We start from the raw sequence: 10236 nt of genomic DNA, 5'->3' as shown, positions 1-10236 counted from the left end.
AGTTGGGGGCTATGCGTGAGTGGTGGAATATTGCATTGGGGAACAGGTTGCATTGGGGGAACAGGTGAGTGGTGGAATATTGCGTTGGGAGAGCAGACCCAATGGGTCTGCACAGTCTCGTTTTACACTAAAATTGAATATATTCAGTAGTGAATATATTCAGTGGTGATGAGTCAGTGTACAGGTATACTGAGATAGAATACCTGTTTGAGTGCTAGCGTAACAGCAACCTCTTGCTCAACACCAAAAAAAACGATAGTTGACTTCAGAAAAAGGAACTTGGAAGACCATGTGCCAATTTTCATTGTGTTGTCGGTGAAGTGAGTTAGCATCTCCAAATTCATGGGCTTTAACATCACAGATGGTCCATCCAAGGCAAATCACAGGCAATGCCCTCTTCACCATTGAGGCACTTCCTCAAGGTAGCAGATTCCGTCAATCACAGATCCTCCTAAATAGGCCTTGCCTTCTTCTGATTAGCATACAATGTACATGTTTATGTCTTGAATATATGTGAATGCAAAACGATCAGAGCTTTGTTTTAATTTCCAAATGTAGAACATTTCAGAAATCAGAATTCAAAGATGATTTTGGAACTTCCCTGATCACCATCTGTGAACTTGTATTGTGAAGTATAATATTACATTGGAAGAACAAGAAAATAGGAGCATGATTTGACCACAGACCTTCAAGCATGCCCTGCTATTCAATGTGATTATAGGTGATTCATGCTCGCCTCAATTTCTTTACTGTGCCTGTTCTCTATAGCCCTAAATCCTTGACTTTACAGATGTTTATCTATCTCCATCTTAAATTTATCTAATGATCTGGGTTCCACTACCTTCAAGAGAGTCATCGAGATACAGAGACTCACTACAGTCAATGTCAATGTAGGACAAAATATCCAAGGTCTGGCAATCACTACTATTAAAACTTATCTTGTAAGGACACTAATAAACAATATTGATTAACATTTACATGTGGACAGGATTTGGAAGTATTTCATAACAAAAAATATGTACACAAAAGAATTACACGGAAACTCATTTGAATGATGCAGTCATCAGAAGAAATTTGATCAGACATGACTCAGCCTTTCAAACCCAACATTTGCTGCATCACGAACCACAGGATGGTATTGGTACTTTATTGTAACGAGCACCGAAATAGTGAAAACCTACTTGCATGTTATCCAGTCAAATCGTACCTTACTCAAATACAATCAAGCCATTAACAAGTAGAACAAATAGCGAAATAACCAGTGTACAAAATACAGTATTAAGTGGTTACAATGGTATAGCTTTACAGAAAATTGAGATTTTAAAAAGTCCACTTCTCCTTCCCATCTAGATTCATCATCATCGTTGAAAACATTAGCTACGCAATGGTGCTGGTTTCCAACGGGAACGGTGACGGATGCACCACACATCTGTGTACTCCAGTTCCTGCGGACTTCCGCCGCTGGAAGTATAGGATTTTCGTTTGTGTGCTTTATCATCATTCCTTACAATGCAACAGAAGATAACCAAAAAGACAATACGGGGAGAAAAGATGAGGTACTAAGGTAAGCTAGCCAAGGATATAAAGCAGGATAGTAAAAGCTTCTTTTGGTATGTGAAGAGGAAAAAATTAGTTAAGACCAAAGTTGGACCCTTGAAGACTGAAAAAGGTGAATTTATTATGGGGAACAAGGAAATGGTAGATGAGTTGAACAGGTACTTTGGATCTGTCTACACTAAGGAGGACATAAACAATCTTCCTGATATAGTAGTGGCCAGAGGATCTGGGGTGACAGAGGAACTGAAGGAAATCCACATTAGGCAGGAAATGGTGTTGGATAGACTGATGGGACTGAAGGCTAATAAATCCCCAGGGCCTGATGGTCTGCATCCCAGGGTACTTAAGGAAGTGGCTCTAGAAATCGTGGATGAATTGGTGATAATTTTCCAATGTTCTATAGACTCAGGATCAGTTCCTGTGGATTGGAAGGTAGCTAATGTTATCCCACTTTTTAAGAAAGGCGGGAGAGAGAAAACGGGAAATTATAGACCAGTTAGCCTGACATCGGTGGTGGGGAAGATGCTGGAGTCAATTATAAAAGATAAGATATCCGCACATTTGGATAGAAGTAACAGGATCTGTCCGAGTCAGCATAGATTTACGAAGGGGAAATCATGCTTGACAAATCTTCTGGAATTTTATGAAGATGTAACTAGGAAAATGGACAAGGGAGAGGTGGATGTAGTGTACCTGGGCTTTCAGAAAGCATTTGATAAGGTCCCACATAGGAGATTAGTGGGCAAAATCATGGCACATGGTATTGGGGGTAGAGTGCTGACATGGATAGAGAAGTGGTTGGCAGACAGGAAACAAAGAGTAGGGATTAACGGATCTCTTTCGGAATGGCAGGCAGTGACCAGTGGGGTACCGCAAGGCTCGGTGCTGGGACTGCAGCTATTTACAATATACATCAATGATTTGGATGAAGGGATTCAAAGTAACATTAGCAAACTTGCAGATGACACAAAGCTGGGTGGCAGCGTGAACTGTGAGGAGGATGCTATGAGAATGCAGGGTGACTTGGACAGGTTGGGGGAGTGGGCAGATGCATGGCAGATGAAGTTTAATGCGGATACATGTGAGGTTATCCAATTTGGTAGCAAAAACAGGAAGGCAGATTACTATCTAAATGGTGTCCAGTTGGGAAAAGGGGAAGTACAACGGGGCCTGGGGGTCCTTGTACATCAGTCTATGACAGTAAGCATGCAGGTACAGCAGGCAGTGAAGAAAGCGAATGGCATGTTGGCCTTTATAACAAGAGGAATCGAATATAGGAGCAAAGAGATCCTTCTTTCGTACAGAGCCCTAGTGAGACCACACCTGGAGTATTGTGTGCAGTTTTGGTCCTCTAATTTGAGGAAGGACATTCTTGCTATTGAGGGAGTGCAGCGTAGGTTTACAAGGTTCATTCCCGGGATGGCGGGACTGTCATATGCTGAGAGAATGAAGCAGCTGGGCTTGTACACTCTGGAGTTTAGAAGGATGAGAGGGTATCTCATTGCAACATATAAGATTGTTAAGGGCTTGGACACGCTAGAGGCAGGCAACATGTTCCCGATGTTTGGGGAGTCCAGAACCAGGGGCCACAGTTTAAGAATAAGGAGTAAGCCATTTAGAACGGAGACGAGGAAACACTTTTTCTCACAGAGAGTGGTGGGTCTGTGGAATTCTCTGCCTCAGAGGGCGGTGGAAGCAGGTTCTCTGGATGCTTTCAAGAGAGAGCTGGATAGGGCTCTTAAGAAAAGTCAGGGGATATGGGGAGAAGGCAGGAACGGGGTATTGATTGGGGATGATCAGCCATGATCACATTGAATAGGTTCGAAGGGCCAAATGGCCTACTCCTGCACCTATTGTCTATATATGACAGTGATCGTAACTTCTACTGAAGTGTGGATGGCCGTTGGCTCGCTAGAAGCTCATCTGCCCTTTGACAGGTCTTGTTTTTGGTCCAGGCAAACCAGGTGGCGGAGACGATTTAATCGCCGACTAACCGACACTGGAGCAGGGAGCATGGGATTACATGGTACCCATGACGGGGGGGGGGGGGGGGGGGGGGGGGGGGGGGGGACGACTCTCCCCGACCTGTGGAGATCCTCTCCAAAAAAGCTGGTCTTTATCACCAGCTCTCTTCCTCTCCGCCAACTCTGCAATCCCTTCAAATGGTAGTCTTCTCCTTCTCTGGGCTATTGCATTAATACCAGTCTTTTCTCTATTTCTACTACATCTCAACCAAAGATCCTAGAGCGGAGCAAGATACACCACTCCTGCAAAATCCAATGGACTGGCGTGCAGTACGCAACGGAGCGTAACTTCCGCCATTTCAGTAAACCCAAACCTATCTTTGACTCGACCCGACTCCAGTTATGCGTTCAGTTAAAACGGCACATACCTTGTACAGGGAGAAACTGCAAATGCTGATTTAAACCGAAGACAGACACAAAAGGCTGGATTAACTCAGCGGATCAGGCAGCATCTCTGGAGAGAAGGAATAGGTTATATTTCGGGTCGACTTTTTCGATAGCTGCCATGACCCGTTTGATTTCATCCTTCGCCCTGCTCCTGGTCTCGGCCCGCACCGATCTGCCGGGTGTGTGTGCGCGTGCGTGCGTGTGTGTGTGTGTTTTTGCTTGGCGGAGTCCGAGGGGAGGAGCACCGGCACCAAGAGCGAGCGAACGCGCGGATAGACGGACGAAAGCAACAATCATAGAGCGGCATAGGTGACATTTCGCTTTTGGTGCCGGCACTTCCCCCCTCACTCTGCCAAACACACACACACACACACACACACACACACACACACACACACACAGCATGTCCGGCAGATCAGTACGGGCCGAGACCAGAAACAGGGCACAGGATGACATCAAACGGGTCATGGCAGCTATCGCAAAAGTGCGGAAATCATAATGGGGAATTTTTTTTCAAACACCCGAAGGAATTAGATGTTAACAAAAAAAATGGGGCCGACGTCGCTCCGTGTCCGTGTCGAAGGGAGGGGGGGGGGGGGGGGGGGGGGGGGGAGGATGGCTTGAGTGGGTGCAGGATTTTCTGGAGCTCCTTCCTAATGGGAATATTTTGTATGTTCAAAGTTAATAAGGAAGACAAGGCAAGAATATCAAAATGATCACCTGCAGCTGAGAAAAAAAAGATTTGTGTGGTATTTTGTAAAATAATAGCAATATGCAGACGCCATGACCAAAGCAAAGATACTAGAGCTGAGACAGAAGGCGGTTACGGAAATGGCACTAAAGATTATCCATGACCTAACACGGCTTTTTCATCGAGTGGACTATCTTGCTCCCCTCTAGGATCTTTGACCTCAACCATCACCCCAGCCCATCCAGAAAAGCAAATCTACATAATTATTTCCACAACATTCCAATCTTCACACGGTGCCAGATTCATATGCCTTAAGACCACTACCGCATATCTCCTGAAAAACCCACTACAGGTTCACAACCTTTTATCCGAAAGGCTTGGGACCAGACACTTTTCGGATTTCGGAATTTTTCGGATTTCGGAATGGAAGATTTTTAGCGTAGATTTTAACGTTTTTTAGATAAAACATTACAGGGGACCGGGGTGGCTCAGTGGTAGAGTGCTCGGCTCGTGGCCGCAAGGTCACGAGTTTGTGCCTCGATCCCGGCAGTTACTCGGTGAGGGAGGTAGCGCTCTCTTATCACCCTAGCGGGGCTACATGGCCTTAGGTGGCCTAGCTCGGGGATTCTTGAATCCCCCGAATAAATAATTTAAAAAAAAAGATAAAACATTAAGTAAAACTTTAAACATAAACTGGCTCAAACTAAGCTAAACACATGAAAATATACTTACATGCAGTAGCCAGTCCGATGATTTTCAGGGCCCTCTTGCCGTGAAAGATGGAACTCCAGCGTCGGGTGAAACAATTCCTCAGCGGCTTGGAAAGTCTGGACGGCTGCCTCCTCCCCGGAGACCAGGGCACTCGTAGCCCTCAGGCCGCGCCGGTTGGAGCTCCGACCCCGGCGAACTCGATCCCTGGCTCCGCGGCGCTCCAAATCCAGCGCCGCCCGCGGCCGGACGCCCGCAGCCCCAGCTCCACGATGTTGGGAGTCGGCGGCCACAGCGCTCCGGAGTTTACCGTACGGCGACCCGGTAAGGCATTGCCCGCTCCCCACTGGTATCCCAGCGCTGCGCCGCTGCCACCGAAGCTGTAGTCCCGGCCGGTCCCGACAGGAAACGCCGCTCCATTTTCGATGGTAGGCCGCGAGGACGGGGCGAAGAAGCAGCTTAGAGGGATGCTGCCTCTCCGACCAGGTAGGGGACTAAGAATTAAAGTTTCCCCCTTTCTCCCCCCCCCCCACCCCCACCCACCACATAAAAGACCTCCAAACTAACTGACTAACATTTAAGCAATGATTTACAGATGTTTAAGTAGCTACAGTAGTACAGACCTGGGTTGACCGTGGGTCGTTTTGGGTCAAGTATGGCGCCAAACGCGAGCTTTGGTGTGCAGACGACATCCTGGAACAAATGTTCGGTTTTCGGAACTTTTCGGTTTCCAGAATTTCGGATAAAAGGTTGTGCACCTGTATTCTAGATTATCAAGGTTAATCTCAGAAGAGAGAAGGACGATTAACCAAAAACTAACTAATATATTACGGTATGTTTTAATCTCAATAACTCAATTTCACATGTACCTGGACGATTCAGTTGCTAAAAGATATAACGACTAGAATGGATTTTCTTTTAAATGAAGAGTTTTCAGCAATAGGCCTAAGAAAACTGCAATAAATATCTAATTGTGCACTAATTTATTACAGCATATTGAATCTTCAGAAGAACCAGAAGATCCAGAGGATTTCACACTTTCATATGGCTATTTTGGGCTTTCAGCTTAATTAGGCATGAAACATGAACAATAAAAAATGTGAAATCTAGACCTCAAGAGATCTTGGTGTATCCACCCAACAGAATTGCAGATTTACAAAATAACAAAAAAAAACTTTTGTCAATGCTTGAACTAAAAAATAAACACATTCTGCAAAATTGCAGATCAGGTAGATTTCAGACACACCAAATAGCTGACTATTTCAAACAGTTGACCTGCTAGGCATTTCCAACAATGTGTATTATATATTTGAAACTCTTGGACTTGTGATTGCAATTTTATATTTGCAATCTTTGAGTCAGAATTATACAGCATGAAACAGGCCCTTCAGCCCGACCTGTCTTTGCGTAACAAAATTTAGAAATTTACAGAGAAACTGCAGAGCAAAAGAAAGCTCACATCAACTGCAAGGAATAATACAAAGTAAAATACCACTGAGAAATTACTCAGCGCATGGCTAGAATAAAAACATCAAGGCATGGCCATTCTCCATGATAACTGCATTCGGCTTCTAGCTTGACAACAATTTAATTGACTCAAGCATGCATTCATTTTTCTTTTAGCCTCTTTAAATGTAAATGCGAAGTATTATAGTGTTACAATGGGGGACCTCATTGAAACTTACTAGTTAATAGTGAAAGGCCTGGATAGAGTGGATATGGAGAGGATGTTTTCACTAGTGCGAGAGTTTTGGACCAGAGGCCATAGCTGCAGAATATAAGGACATACCTTTAGAAAGAGGACGAGGAGGAATTTATTTAGTCAAAGGGTGGTGAATCAGTGGAATTCACCTCCACAGATGCCAAGACAATGGATATTTTTAAAGGCCGGGATTGATAGATTCTTATGTGGTAAAGGCAGGAGAATGGGGTTGAGAGGGAAAGATAGATCAGCCATGATTGAATGGCGGAGTAGACATGATGGACTGCATGGCCTTATCATGGTCCTATAACTTATGAACGCATGTATCAAAAATGTTCTCTTCCTTAACCTTATTCACCTGACTTCACATGGTTGGCCTTCCAGTAGTATTTCATCCATTTAGGTATTATTTATTTGACGTATTATCAGATAATTAACTACAGAAAGATCTCAGATGAACTGGGTCCTCTTATTCATACATGTGCATCAGCTAATGCAAGTATACCAATGTTATGCTAGGATAACTCACTACTGTTGCCAACTGGTGGGTTATAATCTATCTATCTTTAAAACTGTGTGGCTGCGGCGTCCGGCGCCTGTCCGTCCGCCGGCTGCCTTTCTTCCTTTGATTCCTTGCTACTCCGAAACCAGACGCAGAATCGCCGAGATCTTTTCCATTTCGGTAGAGATTTCACTTTTCTTTCAAAGTATCCACTCCTGATTACATTTCGTCGTGTTTATGTACACATTTTTAATCAAATCCTTCTCCCCCCCAATATTTAAAAAAAAAACTGGCTTCTCACCCATAGAAGCAGCCCCAGCCCCTGGTGAACGTTCCATCGTGTGATGTCACAATGCCCGATGCTCACAGATGTCCAATCGGAATGGATCCATTTACATATGCTTTTGCAGGAGCCCCAGCCCATGGTGAACGTTCCATTGTGTGATGTCACAATGCCCAATGTTCACATATGTCCAATCGGAATGGATCCATTTACATATGCCTTTGCAGGAGCCCCAGCCCCTGGTGAACGTTCAATCGTGTGATGTCACAATGCCCAATGCTCAAAGACATTCTTGCCATAGAGGGAGTACAGAGAAGGTTCACCAGACTGATTCCTGGGATGTCATGACTTTCATACGAATAAAGACTGGATAGACTCGGCTTGTACTCGCTAGATTTTAGAAGATTGAGGGGGTATCTTATAGAAACTTACAAAATTCTTAAGGGGTTGGACAGGCTAGATGCAGGAAGATTGTTCCAGATGTTGGGGAAGTCCAGAACAAGGGGTCACAGTTTAAGGATAAGGGGTAAATCTTTTAGGACCGAGATGAGAAAAACATTTTTCACACAGAGAGTGGTGAATCTCTGGAATTCACTGGCACAGAAGGTAGTTGAGGCCAGTTCATTGGCTATATTTAAGAGGGAGTTAGATGTAGCCCTTGTGGCTAAAGGGATCTGGGGGTATGGAGAGAAGGCAGGTACAGGATACTGAGTTGGATGATCAGCCATGATCATATTAGAAACATAGAAACATAGAAATTAGGTGCAGGAGTAGGCCATTCGGCCCTTCGAGCCTGCACCGCCATTCAATATGATCATGGCTGAATGGTGGTGCAGGCTCGAAGGGCCGAATGGCCTACTCCTGCACTTAATTTCTATGTTTCTATGTTTCCCTCTCCTCACCCCTCTCCCTCGCCCACAAGCAATCTAGTAAACCAAACACCCTTTCCCATCTTACCCCACCCCTTAACCTATCCAACAGCCCACTTAATCCAACACTCTGTCCACTCTTCAATCACTCCCACTACCCTCTCCCCTCCTCCCCACTTCCACCTCTCTCCCCCCACCCCTCTCCCCCTCCCTCCCTCCTCCCCTCCCTCCCCATCCCCTCCTCCCCCACATCTCTCTCCCCATCCGCCTCTCTCACCCCCTACCCCGCTCTCCTTTCCCTCCCAAATCTGTCCTGTTTCCTCCTCCTCTTCTCCCCTCCCTCCCCTCTTCTCACCCCCCCCTCCCCCCACCTGTGTGTTTGGGGGGTGGTTAATGTGAGTGTGATGCCGCAGCCCCCCCCCGCAAACGCCGTTGGGGAAACAAACCCAACGGGTCTGCACTTGGTCTAGTAATAAATAAAAACATGTTATGCAACTATCATTCTTTGAGACCAACACATAAAAAGTCAATTACATCCATAAAAGTTGCATGACATACTTTCACTTAATACACCAAAGGTTCTCAAATGTGTGATATTCTAGCTTACACTGGATATATAATTTTAAAAATCTAAATTATTTTGTAGCAAAGATAGCAAAGATTTGAAGTAAATAGTTTATATACCATTGCTCCAGAACTTATACTTATAGTTTCCAAATGTCAGAAGACTACAATAATGACCTTTTTAACATCATACTTTCAAATTGTGTAATTGAAGCAGCATGATCTACTGTCCTGTGATCTAATATATTGATTGGTGGTCCTGAAAATGATTGCAAAAGTCATCCAATTTAAAATATTAGTCCCAAAACAAAAGTTTTAAATTTGTAAAATATATACTGCTTTATGCATAAGAATTCTACATATCTCATAAATTAAATGCAACTGCATTGTGAATAATCATAATTAATTTCTTGTAAAACTGGAATTAACAAAATGACCACTGCTGTTTAATGCCGTATATAAAAAAAGAAAAGTATACTCTAATTCATTGTGATTGGCTATATATTAAGTAAGGGCACGGGAGAATGCAAACAGAGCTGCTTTATTTATAATATTCTAGGACAAAATGGGAAAAAGCAGACCCCTAATTAAAATGCAGATAGAAGATGAAATTATCCAAGTACTCCACAAATATTGCATCGGCAAAACAATCTATCCAGTTTATTTAGTTGACATTTTCAATGCTATTATTTTTCCCGTTTCCCACATTTGGAAAATGACCATTATACTGCTACTAATATTAATCTAAGTGCTGTTAATTTTTATGAAATAACACTGTAATTTATCAAAAATTAAATGTTGGATCTATCTAAAATAATCCAAGCTTCCTGGGAAACAGCAAATTCAAATTAGAATATTTGTGAACATCGGCGCTAATTGTTTCTAAATATCAGTAATTTCAAATTGAAATTGATGCCACAGAGGGTTAAACTACTCAGTGCTGCCAAGT

The sequence above is a fragment of the Amblyraja radiata genome, chromosome 16, assembly GCF_010909765.2.
Source record: "Amblyraja radiata isolate CabotCenter1 chromosome 16, sAmbRad1.1.pri, whole genome shotgun sequence".
Lineage (NCBI taxonomy): Eukaryota > Metazoa > Chordata > Chondrichthyes > Rajiformes > Rajidae > Amblyraja > Amblyraja radiata.
Note: the sequence above shows the minus strand (reverse complement) of the source record.